Below are 14,397 nucleotides of genomic sequence, written 5' to 3'. Positions count from 1 at the left end.
AGTAGTAGTTTTAGTAATAGTAATAATAATAATAATAATTAAAAAAAATAATAATATTAATAATAATAATTTTATTTATATAATGATTTTGCCAATAGAACTGAAAGTGCTTTACATTTTCAGAAATACATGAACCATTTGGCAAAGGTTTATATTTTCTGAAGACTCTGAAACCATGAACACATTACATTTACATGAGCACAGGTTTCAGACCAGTAATAAGCTGGCAATAACTGGCTGCATTTTACTTCACTAACATTCCAACTACTAACATTATATTGGATTTTTTCTATTTGACAGAGCTTTTTTGATGCAGATACAGTATTACAAATATTTTATGCTGGTTATATAGGAGCCTTGTTTGATTATTTATATGCTCTTATAATTCATAAATTTTAAGTTTTGTGATTGTAAGTGCATCTTTATTTTGCATCTAATAATTACAGTTTCCCCATTTAGATGATCACTATCTATTTGAAAAAAACAGTAAATATTTGCTTATTGTTACCCATTTATCGTTCTTTCTCATTTGAGTAAGCAACATTCCTTTTTCTATTTCTTTGTTGCATTTTTGGGGCTATTGCAATGGCCTCTGTTTGCTAGCAGCAAATTATTATTAGACACCCTATTTTTTATAATTACAATTGTATAATTTAATAAAGACCATAAGGTAAAATAAAGTGCCAGGAGTTATTTTGTGATTTAGGTATTACTTTTTTCATGTTGCAAAAAAAGCAATTATAAGCATGCTCATATAAAAAATATTAAATAAAAAATAATTAAAATGTATTCAACATTTCATTGCATGAATGGAATAAAAATATCATAAAATTAATAATCCACAAATTGAACTCATATTCAGTTCACCTTGACTCATCATAAGGTAAGTGATCTCTAAAACATGATTCTTTCTTAACAGGTATATAGAGAGATGGTGTCCCTTAATTAATAAAATAATTAATCATAGTGGACTTATGAGTGTCCAGTAGGAAAAAAATATTTACTTCTACTAAATGTAATCACTTTTAAATACCTGAAGTCAAATTCACAGTGATTATATGTGGTCTTTAGAATACACACAGTAATTTGTCAATAATAATGTGCACACTTATGGATCTCAATAATAGACCATCATCCAATAAATCTCCATATATTAGAAGTAAACAAAGGTTCATGCTACTGTAATATTCAGTTCAAATGGAGTATAGCATATCTTTAGGTGGTAAAATATTATACAGTATGAATTGTTTGAAATCCCACTTTAGTAGTAAGGCACAGTTTAATGCATTGTGTTGTTTAAGTTACAATGGATGCTGAATACTTGCTCTGAGGTGATTGCCTCATTATTACATCTATGGTGATCAACAGATTGCTACAGTACCCAATAAATAGCAACTCTCATGGTACCAGATTCATTAATGATCCGTAGCTCTTAAATATACCTTAACTGGTTTAGGAGAGATTACAGTCTACCATCAATTTTGAATAATCACTCATGATTGTTCTTGTTGAGTTGGAATTATTCTCAAAGCTACACTCCTACAATATTTGTTGGTGGTCCATGAAGGGTCTTGAGGCACCTGCAGTATTTTTGTAATCCATTTATTTGTTAATTCACAGATTTCTTCAGAGGAAAAAACTGAGGTGGAAGAAGTTCTTCTATAGTAAATTAATTGCATTATTATATTTGTATATGCACCATCATCATAGGCCACACTGATTGCAAAGTGTGTGTGGATGCTTGATATCATGTACCTGCATACTGGTTTAAAATCACTTGCACTGAAATTGATTCTCTATAATCACTTAATTACTGTTACACAGTATTGTTATTCTTTTTTATCCTTGTCACATTACTTTAACATCACCATTCTCACTTTTTGTTATACAATAAATGTACCATATTGTCTTGTTCACTAGTTATATCTGTCTTGTTGATTGTGTTATTTTGGCCAGACTGGAAGTGTTGAAACCTTATGTATGAGGTTCTTATTTGAAAGAGGAGGGAAGAGGCATTTTAAGATGGCCTTGAACTTGAATAGATAGGTCATGTTTGTGCAATTACTATACAAACACCGATATGCCTAAGAAAGCCATATTATTGTGAGTGATCAAGAACAGGTGTTAAAAGAACATAATAATAATGACATATAGTTTATTAAGCTTTTTGTGTGTAGTTAAGGGGGATGTAGTCTGGAACCCGACAGTCTAAATGCCGACCGCTGGTTTCCAGACTGCTTTATCCCAACTAGGGATGAGTGACAGGCATATAAATCTAGACGCCTGTCATTTCCCCGATTTCTGGAGACCGGCGCCCAGTATCCCGAACGAGCAGATGCTGGGCGCCGCAGCGGGCAGCTGTAGGGGGGGAGGGTAGGTTTAGGGCTCCCGGGGGGGGACTTAGGGTTAGGCATCCCCCCGGGAGGTTAGGGTTAGGCTAGGGGGAAGGAGGGTAAGGGTTATGCACCCCCGGGGGGGCTTAGGGTTAGGCACCACCCCAGGGGACTTAGGTTTAGGCAGCGGAGAAGGGGGGGTTAGGTTTAGGCACTTAGAGGGGGGGTTAGGGGTAGGCAACCCTAAGGGAGGGTTAGGGTTAGGGGGGTTAGGCTAGGTTAGACAATACTTTCCTTTGTCGGGCAGCCCCTGTTGGGAATTGAACCGCCGGCCATGCGGCTGGCGGTAATACATATCACACCCGGTTAAGGATGTGGTTTTTCTTGTACATGAGACTGGAAATTACATTGTAATGTATTAGTGAAGTATTTAAGTTTTATTGGTGCATAATACTGAATGCATTTTTTGCATACAAAACAAATAAACCTTGTCCATGTGCTACATATGTTGACCAGTTTGCATCTATAATAGTTGCCGCTTTGCACATGTAGGAAATTGTGTCCGTTTCAGTAAATGGAAATTACAACAGTGTTTTTCTGCAAAATTGCAGCCAACTCTACATCAGAACCTGAGAAAGTCCATTTTGAATGATGCTTCAATCAACATTGGACAACCTTGGGGAACATATGTTCAATAGTTCTCTACAGATTATATACATGCTGTCTATCCCATACATTGACTTGTAAAAGAAAAGCAACAGCAAAACAGGATGACAGGATATTGTACTTTGCCCACATTAGAGTTAGTAAGACACTTGAAATTAAAGTAATTCAAGAATAGTTTGGTTCAAAACCTAAATGATGGACCCAAAATTTAAAAAAAATTGGGACAACTGCATCTGAATATCAGCTGCCTTCTTGCATACATGGTTCTCCTAGATTATAGTGCAAGTGAAATAGTAAAACCATGTACTGCACACCCCTTACTGTTGACTAATTTATTGTTAAATTCTGCTGCTACAGTGATCCCTGGGTTTATGTTTCATAAACCCCTATAATTGTCCTATTTCCAAAATAATATGCACCAGCGTTGACTTTGCATTATGACCCTTCCAGCTCTGACGACACTGGCATGTACAACTACATTGTGACCTTTAGGCTACTTTTCTGGTTACATTGCACTTCTACCTTAAGTTTTTTCATGACATTTATAAACATTTATTCAGAGAACAGATAAGTTACATAAATAATTAGCAGTTGATATGGCTGAGACATCTATTATGCACAAAGTGATAGAGATGACACCTTTATACATTTAATTAGTAAAAAGTTATAATGAGGACAACATTTGCTCTTCACTTCCTACTAATTTACATGGGTGGACACATTATAAAGCAACTGAATCATTACTCACCAATATCATATGGGTGATCCAGACAATTTTCAGAAAAACTCTTGCTTTTTAAAAACCCTGCTTATTATTCTATGTGTAATAGTTGGGGGATAGTGTGTATGGTGAAAACTACAGGAGTACATGGATCAACATATTGAATTGCTTAATTTAACTAGCATTACCAATTAATACAAGTAGAAAGATGTTAAAATTCCAGAAGACATCTGAAGTTCACTAATGATTAGAATCATTGTTCATGACAACAGTGTACACAAATGTTACTGAGCATTTTCAGAAAGATAATGTGTCTTGACACAAAGCTTCTACATTTCTGAAATACAGTAGATCTATAAATGTAAAATAATTTTAAGAATCCCATGTCACGAAATTAAATGCATTAAAACATATATGCGATGAGATAAGTTATCTAGTAGAGATCCACTATCAGCTAATTTCAGTAACCAAAAGACACATTGTAGGCATTCCTGTGTGGCAGTACTTGTATCAATGCCCTTACAAATCATGCCATTCTAAGGGCAAATGGTGGAAAAACTCACTTTAAACACTTAAATGATGATTATTGTCCCCAAAAGCAGCCAGAAATTGTCATTGTTTTTTAAAATGTAATAAAGTTAAGAAAGTATTTGTAAAAACATATTTAAGTATCTTATAAAAAAAACATATCAGTATTACCCCCTAGTGGTAATATACCCCCAGTTGGTTAACCCCCCCCACCAGTAGTAGGTCACCATTGCAGCACATGCCCCTCCTCTTCCCCCAGTGACCAGTGTCATTTAACTAATTTAAAATCCCTCCATCCCCCATATTCTTTTTAATTGGAGCAATACACCCCCCCACCCCAGTGCCAATATGCCCCCCCATTTTTTTATTTCCCTACCCACCATGGGGCATTACCCCTCCCTCACATGCAGAGTGCAGCTGAGCTACCCCCTGCTGCAGCTGATCTCTGCACTTGACAATGCCTATTAAAAACAACACTATCTATAGGGAAAAAATTGGGTGTTTCCATACAAGTGTGTCAAGATTTATATTTAGATTTTTTCAAAAATGTTAATGCTTACATACAGTAGGTGTTATAATTAGGGGTGAGCGGGTTCGGATTTCTGAAATCCGAACCCCCCCGAGCCCCCCCGATCCGAGTCCGATCCGAGTCAGGCTCGACTTTTCCCGCCTGACTCGGATCTGAAATCGAGGCAAAACGTCATCATCCCGCCTTCCGAGTCTCGCGGGTTTTGGATCCTATATAAGGTACCCGCGTCGGCGCCATTTTCTCACTCGGCTGTGGACAGTGAAGAGGGAGGGTGGGAGTTAGGGCTGTGTAGTGTAGTGTAGTGCTGCTGTTGTCCACTACTTCAAAGTCCATAGGGGCTGGCTGTGTTGTGCTGTGCTGCTGTTGTTAATAGGGGCTGTGTCCACTACTTCAAAGTCCATAGGGGCTGGCTGGACTGTGTTGTGCAGTCAGTTCTCCATAGGGGCTGTGTCCACTCCAAAGTCCTGTGCAGTGTCCCAGTCCTAAAGGGGTGCTGTAGTGTTGTCCAGGGGGTGCTCTGTCCATCAGGGGTGCTCCCCCCAAGTGCTAAAAAAATAATATATTTTCTGTGTTTGTGAATTGTGTGCACAGTAGCCGCACGTGCATCAACAAAGTAGTGCCAAGCGTGCGCCTGTGTCATAAGTAAAGGGCCGGCTGGCTTGACCGTTAAAGGGTGCTGTAACCCCCGAAAGTACACTCCAATCCAAACCAAAAAAAAATTATTTTCTGTGTTTGTGAATTGTGTGCGCAGTAGCCGCACGTGCATCAACAAAGTAGTGCCAAGCGTGCGCCTGTGTCATAAGTAAAGGGAAGGCTGGCTTGACCGTTAAGGGTGCTGTAACCCCCGAAAGTACACTCCAGTCCAAACCAAAAAAAAAATTATTTTCTGTGTTTGTCAATTGTGTGCGCAGTAGCCACACGTGCATCAACAAAGTAGTGCCAAGCGTGCGCCTGTGTCATAAGTAAAGGGCCGGCTGGCTTGACCGTTAAGGGTGCTGTAACCCCCAAAGTACACTCCAGTCCAAACCAAAAATAAAATTATTTTCTGTGTTTGTGAATTGTGTGCGCAGTAGCCGCACGTGCATCAACAAAGTAGTGCCAAGCGTGCGCCTGTGTCATAAGTAAAGGGCCGGCTGGCTTGACCGTTAAAGGGTGCTGTAACCCCCAAAGTACACTCCAGTCCAAACCAAAAAAAAAATTATTTTCTGTGTTTGTGAATTGTGTGCGCAGTAGCCGCACGTGCATCAACAAAGTAGTGCCAAGCGTGCGCCTGTGTCATAAGTAAAGGGCCGGCTGGCTTGACCGTTAAAGGGTGCTGTAACCCCCGAAAGTACACTCCAGTCCAAACCAAAAAAAAAATTATTTTCTGTGTTTGTGAATTGTGTGCGCAGTAGCCGCACGTGCATCAACAAAGTAGTGCCAAGCGTGCGCCTGTGTCATAAGTAAAGGGCCGGCTGGCTTGACCGTTAAAGGGTGCTGTAACCCCCAAAAGTACACTCCATTCCAAACCAAAAAAAAATTATTTTCTGTGTTTGTGAATTGTGTGCGCAGTAGCCGCACGTGCATCAACAAAGTAGTGCCAAGCGTGCGCCTGTGTCATAAGTAAAGGGCCAGCTGGCTTGACCGTTAAAGGGTGCTGTAACCCCCAAAGTACACTCCAGTCCAAACCAAAAAAAAAATTATTTTCTGTGTTTGTGAATTGTGTGCGCAGTAGCCGCACGTGCATCAACAAAGTAGTGCCAAGCGTGCGCCTGTGTCATAAGTAAAGGGCCGGCTGGCTTGACCATTAAAGGGTGCTGTAACCCCAAAAGTACACTCCAGTCCAAACCAAAAAAAATTATATTTTCTGTATTTGTGACTTGTGTGCACTGTGGCTGCACGTGCATCAACAAAAGAGCAGCGCCAAGCGTGCGCCTGTGTCCCATAAGTAAAGAGCCGGCTGGCTCATTTCTTAAAGGGTGGTGTAACCCACAAAGTGCACTACTCTCCAGCAAAAATAAAAAAATATTTTCTGTGTTTGTGTGCGCTTTAGCCGCACGTATATATCAATATAACATAAATGGAGGACCAAACTTTCTCCGATAAAAATAAAATAGGGAAAGATTAAGAACCACTTCCTCCTAGTGCTGTTGCTGCTGCTGGGAGTTGTTCATCATCCCAGAGAGGAAGTAGGAACATCACTACTTTTACTAAACAATTGACCCTCCAACAGTCCCTAGCGATGAGGATGAAGTACGACAGCAGTCATCCTGAAGCAAAACGTATAACTGAGGCCTTGACTGCTATGTTGGTGTTAGACGTGCGTCCGGTATCCGCCATTAGTGCAGTGGGATTTAGACAATTGATGGAGGTAGTGTGTCCCCGGTTCCAAATCCCATCTAGATTCCACCTGCATCCTCAAAGCAGCAGCGACAAGCGTGCGTCTGTCTGTTAAAGGATGGTGTAACCCTCAAAGTGCACTCCACAAACAATAAAAATATTCTTCTTCTTTTTTCTGTCTTTGTGAATTGTGTGGGCTGTAGCCGCACTTGCATCCTCAAAGCAGCAGCGACAAGCATGCATCTGTCTGTTAAAGGGTGGTGTAACCCTCAAAGTGCGCTCCACAAACAATAAAAATATTCTTCTTTTTTTTTCTGTCTTTGTGAAATGTGTGGGCTGTAGCCGCACCTGCATCCTTAAAGCTGCAGCGACAAGCGTGCGTCTCTGTTAAAGGGTGGTGACACCTTCAAAGTGTACTACACAAACAATAAAAATATTGTTCTTTTTTTTCTGTCTTTGTGAATTGTGTGGGCTGTAGCCGCACTTGCATCCTCAAAGCAGCAGCGACAAGCGTGCGTCTGTCTGTTAAAGGGTGTTGTAACTCTCAAAGTGCTCCAAAAAATAAAAAACTATTTTTTAAATGTGTTTGTGACTTGTGTGCGATGTAGCTGCACGTGCATCAACATAGTAGCAGCGCCAAGCGTGCGCCTGTGTCATAAGTCAAGGGCTGGTTTGGACATCTGGTCCGGACTGAAGGACGTGCCAACAATTTCTGACAAGTCTACTGTCACTGCATATGATACTGTCCTCAAAGCAGCAGCGACAAGCGTGCGTCTGTCTGTTAAAGGGTGGTGACACCCTCAAAGTGTGCTACACAAACAATAAAAATATTGTTCTTTTTTTTCTGTCTTTGTGAAATGTGTGGGCTGTAGCCGCACCTGAATCCTTAAAGCAGCAGCGACAAGCGTGCGTCTGTCGGTTAAAGGGTGGTGACACCCTCAAAGTGTGCTACACAAACAATAAAAATATTGTTCTTTTTTTTCTGTCTTTGTGAAATGTGTGGGCTGTAGCCGCACCTGCATCCTTAAAGCAGCAGCGACAAGCGTGCGTCTGTCTGTTAAAGGGTGGTGACACCCTCAAAGTGTGCTACACAAACAATAAAAATATTGTTCTTTTTTTTCTGTCTTTGTGAATTGTGTGGGCTGTAGCCGCACTTGCATCCTCAAAGCAGCAGCGACAAGCGTGCGTCTGTCTGTTAAAGGGTGGTGTAACTCTCAAAGTGCTCCAAAAAATATAAAACAATTTTTTTAATGTGTTTGTGACTTGTGTGCGATGTAGCCACACTTGCATCCTCAAAGCAGCAGCGACAAGTGTGCATCTGTCTGTTAAAGGGTGGTGTAACTCTCAAAGAGCTCCAAAAAATAAAAAACTATTTTTTTAATGTGTTTGTGACTTGTGTACGATGTAGCCGCACTTGCATCCTCAAAGCAGCAGCGACAAGCGTGCGTCTGTCTGTTAAAGGGTGGTGACACCCTCAAAGTGTGCTACACAAACAATAAATATATTCTTCTTCTTTTTTCTGTCTTTGTGAATTGTGTGGGCTGTAGCCGCACTTGCATCCTCAAAGCAGCAGCGACAAGCGTGCGTCTGTCTGTTAAAGGGTGGTGTAACCCTCAAAGTGCGCTCCACAAACAATAAAAATATTCTTCTTTTTTTTTCTGTCTTTGTGAATTGTGTGTGCTGTAGCCGCACTTGCATCCTCAAAGCAGCAGTGACAAGCGTGCGTCTGTCTGTTAAAGGATTACATCGGTGACAGCATCCAAGTAGGCATGTCAGACAGTCCGTACCTGTACTGGCAGGAAAAAGAAGCAATTTGAAGGTCCCTGTACAAACTGGCTCTATTTTACCTGAGTTGCCCCCCCCTCCAGTGTGTACTCCGAAAGAGTGTTTAGTGCAGCCGGGAACCTTGTCAGCGAAAGGCGTAGGAGGTTGCTTCCACAAAATGTGGAGAAGATGATGTTCATAAAATGAATTATCAACTCTTCCAGGGAGACCAGCCTCCAGAATGTACAGAGGGACCTGTGGTTGTGGATTCCAGCGGGGATGAATTAATACTCTGTGAGGATGAGGATGTACACAACACTGAAGAGGGTGAGGAATCGGTGGATGAGGACGACATCTTGCCTCCTTAGAGCCAGTTTGTGCAGGGACAGATTAATTGCCAGCTTGTTTTGTGGGGGCCCAAACGAACCAATCATTTCAGCCACAGTCGTGTGGCAGACCCTGGCGCTGAAATGTTTGGTTTGTTAAAGTGTGCATGTCCTGTTTATTCAACATAAGGGTGGGTGGGAGGGCCCAAGGACAATTCCATCTTGCACCTCTTTTTTTCTTTGCATTATGTATAGTTTGGGGCCTAGTTTTTCAAACTGCCATCCTGTCTGCCACTGCAGTGCCACTCCTAGATGGACCACGTGTTTGTGCCGCCCACTCGTATCTCTTAGCATAGTCATCCAGCTACCTCGGTGCAACCTTTTGGACATAAAAACACTATTGTGAGGTGTGAGGTGTTCAGAATAGACTGGAAATGAGTGGAAATTAAGGTTATTGAGGTTAATAATAGCATAGGAGCAGAAAAACCCACAAATTCTGTGATTTTAGCTGTTTTTATGCTTTTTTTCAAAAAAATACAGATCCAAAACACAAAACCCAGAACCCAAAACACGGAAGGGTGGTTTTGGTAAAACCAATCCAGATCCAAAACACGAAGAAAGATCCAGATCCAAAACCAAAACACAAAACACGAAAAGTGGCCGGTGCACACCCCTAGTTATAATTTGATTTTATAGCCATGATTCACACACTGTTATTACACTCTGTGACAACAAATAATTTATTTAACATTTTTTTTAATTCATTTGTTTAGAATTTTACATTTCTCATTGTAAAGATTTCATTATTATATAACTAGAGGGTTTAGTGCTTGCTTTACTATAATTTGTACTTATCCATTAGCGGAAAGTAAAACTAATGTGTTTTTAACAATTGCCATGATTCACTGACTAATTTCAGAATGTGTTTTAAAGAGCATTAACAATGTTAATCTGATTGTTAAATTAGCTTTTCTTTATTGATCATTTTAAAATGCTGCAAATGCTTTTAATTATTGCATGGGATACATTCCAAACAGGTGCCACTGTCTGGAATAAAGTCTATATTTCTTTTTCAGGAAAGGTTAGGTTTTAGGTTGTATTTCACGTCAATGAACTGAAATGTATAATGTCTATATAGAACAGTTTTAAAACACAATATACTTATACAGTATTTAAAATAATAAAAAAAAAATTCCACTAGGAATACTTATAGGATCCAATTTTTATGTGTTTGCATGTGTGAGAATGTATATCTTTTGCTATATATGTGCTCACCTAGCAAAAGGTAAGTAATCGTGTTTGCTAGTTATGGATGAAATTACATTCAGTGATGCTTTGCTCAATATTTGATGAAAATTGGACACTTGTTCAGTTATATTGAATACTGATATTGATTGTTGTAGCAATGGTTGAAAAATTGGCCCATTTGTCACATTGCTATAATCATAATACTTGAAAGGGCATATTGCATACTACTGTGTATGAAAATGTCACAGTTTAGTGATTTCATAGATTCTAGCCTCTGGATTTATGGTGAATCAAAACTAGTGGTTTAGAAGAATGTTGTTTAATATCAGTTGAAGTGACAAATACTGGGTTTGATTCAGACCCGCTCGCAAGCGCAGGACGCTCGCAAGCAGGTCGATGATGCCCTACTGTGCATGCGCATGATGGAGGGAGCTCCGTCGTGCGCATGTGCGAGACCCGGCATGCGACGGGGTAGCCGTCACTCCGGGTCTCGCACCAAAGGGGGCGTGCTGTCGATGTTGACCGACAGCAAGCCCCCTTTGGTGGGCGTGCCAGGGGTGTGGCTTGTAGACAGAGGCATTCCCATGGGAACGCCTACCTTCTGAAGCCGGCCCCACTGACATGGGAGTGATTTTGGCTCTGATAGAGCCAAAATCACTCCAGGGCTTGCGGCAGTGAGACCCTACTGCAGGGTCTCCATCGCAAGCCCGATGGTCGCAATGGTCTTGACCATCGTGACCATCATCATGGACGCTCGCTATAGCTGTGGGTGGTCACCCACAGCTATGCGAGCGTCCTAGAGGCCGCTCCATTTCATGGAGGAGGGTCCTGATTCAGAGCGAGCACTCTGGTCAGAGCGTTTGGCTCTGAATCAGGCCCACTGTACATTAGGGCTTTCACACTGCATCAACACGGCACATGCACAGCATGGTTGCCATGGTACAGCCGTGATAACCACTGACTGGGATGGCTGCCATGCCATGACGGCCTGTCTCCAGAACTTAGTACCTCACATAACTTTATGCATGCTTTCACACACACAGAGTTCAGATGTCCAGTGGCCTTGTAGTCAATGCTTATTTTGTCCGAATAAAATATGTTGCATGTGAAAGGAAGTCATCTATCCGTCCGTCCAGAAAACAGACAAAACCATTGTGTGTGAAACTAGCCTTATAATCCTGAATGTACCATATTATTAACAGGGCCACAACTAGGGGTGTGCAACTAGGGGTGTGCAAGTGGTGCCACCACACAGAGCGTAGAGCTCTGTGGACAGGACTGTTGCCATCCCACACCCCTTGCTTCTGGCTAGTAGGATGCCAGGAATGGCACCATGTAGCCAGGATTACTGCTGCAGTGCCTCCAGAGTGCTCCAGACAGGCACCCTGCAGCCTGTACAACCAATTGAAGCATCCTAAGGGTGCTCTGGTCATTGCTGCACTTTGGGGCATATTCAATTAGCTGCGGGGTTTACCCCGCGGCTAATTGACATGCTTGATGGGATTCAATTAGCGGGAATTCCACGCGCGGATGTCCCTGAGACCCCGCTGTTTGATTTTACCTCGCACCTCATGTAGGTGCGAGGTAAAATCAGTGTGAGGCCGTCCTATTCGGCCTCGCGTGAGCAATATTAACACACTGATTCCGCAGTTCTCGTGGAATCAGTGTGTTCTCGTGTGGAAGTCCTGTTTTTTGGACACGGGGAAAAAGCTATTCTATTGAATAGCTTTACCCCACGCTGCAGGACTTCCACCCATCAATTACTCGCGGGAGAGGTCCCGCGGGTAATTGAATATGCCCCTTAGTGTTGCTGCTTTCCCCACCCACCTGCTTGACATAATGATGTTATGCATGCAACATCATGACATCATGCGCTCAGGAGTCGGGCCACCACAGGGTGAATTTGAGCCCTGTTCTGGCACTGATTGTAAATTACCAATATTCATACTTTGTTTTTTTTGTGTCTTGGATTAAATAGGGGGAAACATTGTGACCAAACCACTGTAAGTCAATTTCATTTTTGAAAACAAATCTTCAAATCTGTTGTAGTAACATCTTAAATCTCTGAACCTTTTCTGATGGCATTTCTTAAACACTTGCCAGGTGTGAGCAGTGCAGATGTGACCATGCTAAGTTGGGCTTTCATGGACATATTGACATGGTCTGAAACACCCACTGTAGGCTGCTGGAAGATGATCTTCCAGCAGCTTCAAGTCATAGAGAACTCTGCCGACACCTCTACATCCACAGCTCTTTCCCAGTCTGCTCTTCTCCCATGCTCACTGTGAAGGGTAATATTAATATGATCACCCACCTGTGGCTGCAGGAAAACAATCTTCCTGCAGCCTGAGCTCACAGGGCTCAGCGCATCCATGCCTTTTCACATGTTTCCCCACTCCCCCCCCCCAACACTGTGATTGGCAATATTAAAGGAATTTCAAACAGCCTTGGCTCCCTGCAGCCATTCATCCCTCCCCGTAAAAACTTTCCCTCTCCCAGGCAGAAGTGATGGGCAATCCTCAGACATGCCCATCCCTTGCTGCAGGCTCCTTGTCTTGCAGGACTGTAAAGTCTTTTAAGAAGTGTAATTAATCAGAGACATCTTAGTCCTCTTAACATGTATTTATATATATATATATATATATATATATATATATTTGTAGAAAAAAGAGTGCACTCACCAGAACTTTTAGAAAAAACAAAGAGTGATTTATTCCAATAGTCGCATCATATCCAACGAGACCTTCTTCAGGTGAAAACATTCAGCCAAATAAATTCAATTATAATTATTAAATTATTTGGCTGGTTGTTTTCACCTGAAAAAGGTCTCGTGTAGACCAAAACATTGTACTTCCTATGGATATGATGTGACTATTGGAATAAATCCCTCTTTGATTTTTCTAAAAGTTCTGGTGAGTGCACTTTTTTTTCTACAAATGTATTTGCGTGGAGCCCCTTATTGGGGTGAACACTGAGAACTGAGAAGCACCCCAGTGGTTGGATTACAATTGTGTGTGAGTGTAGATCCGACAAAGTAATATATATGTGTATATATATATAATTGTTATTAAAATTATATTGACGCAGTATAAAAGTAGACATTATTTACACAATCATAACCAAATGGCAACTTTGGTGATGTTTTAAAAAAAAAATAATATATATATATATAGAGAGAGATATATATATAGATATATATATATATATATATATATATATATATATATATATATAAAAAACATAGTTAAGTGGTTAAGCCAGAGATGTGCTTTTAGCTTCTGGGTACTATATATTCACTGTGGTCAACTCAACTTTATATATGCTTGGCCCTAGAATCTATTCACTAGTATGTTACAATACACCAAATTATTTGAAATGAAGGTATCAAATAACTTTTCTTCCCTTAGTAAAAAAAATAATCTATTTCAGTATATATATCTCTATCACTTCAATTAATAATTCGTTCAGTTTGGTTGATTTTGTATAATTCTGAAACACGTGAAATCTGATGTAATCATTTACACTTTTATAGCTGTAGTTTACAGTGAAAGATTAAACAAAATATGGTATCATATCAAATAACACATGTGATTCTCGCAAAAAAGTAGTTAGCTGAGGATCCATTCTTTTCCAAATGTATTTACAAGTATCTTGCTTGATAAACAACACTCATTTCAATTTTTACTTAGAATATCATGCAGAATTGTACTGTTGATTTTATTAGGCATCCATTGACAAAGCCCCATGAGTTGAAACGTATGTCTGGCTGGAGGGGACGGAGACACAGCCGTGACCCTCTGCAGTCAGTCACCCAGCACTTAGTAGCAGCTAAGGTACCTTTTCCCTTTACACAGGCACTTTTGGTTTCTTACTCCCCAGGTCTAGCTTGCACTGCACCAGCAACAGGCCACCCTAGGAGAGAGAACCATACACAGTGTTCTGTTATACTTTTTTATCCTTTCT

Source organism: Taudactylus pleione, unplaced genomic scaffold, assembly GCF_031769625.1.
Source record: "Taudactylus pleione unplaced genomic scaffold, aTauple2 ptg000015l, whole genome shotgun sequence".
NCBI lineage: Eukaryota > Metazoa > Chordata > Amphibia > Anura > Myobatrachidae > Taudactylus > Taudactylus pleione.
The sequence above is the reverse complement of the archived record's forward strand: the minus strand, read 5'-3'. Positions refer to the sequence as shown.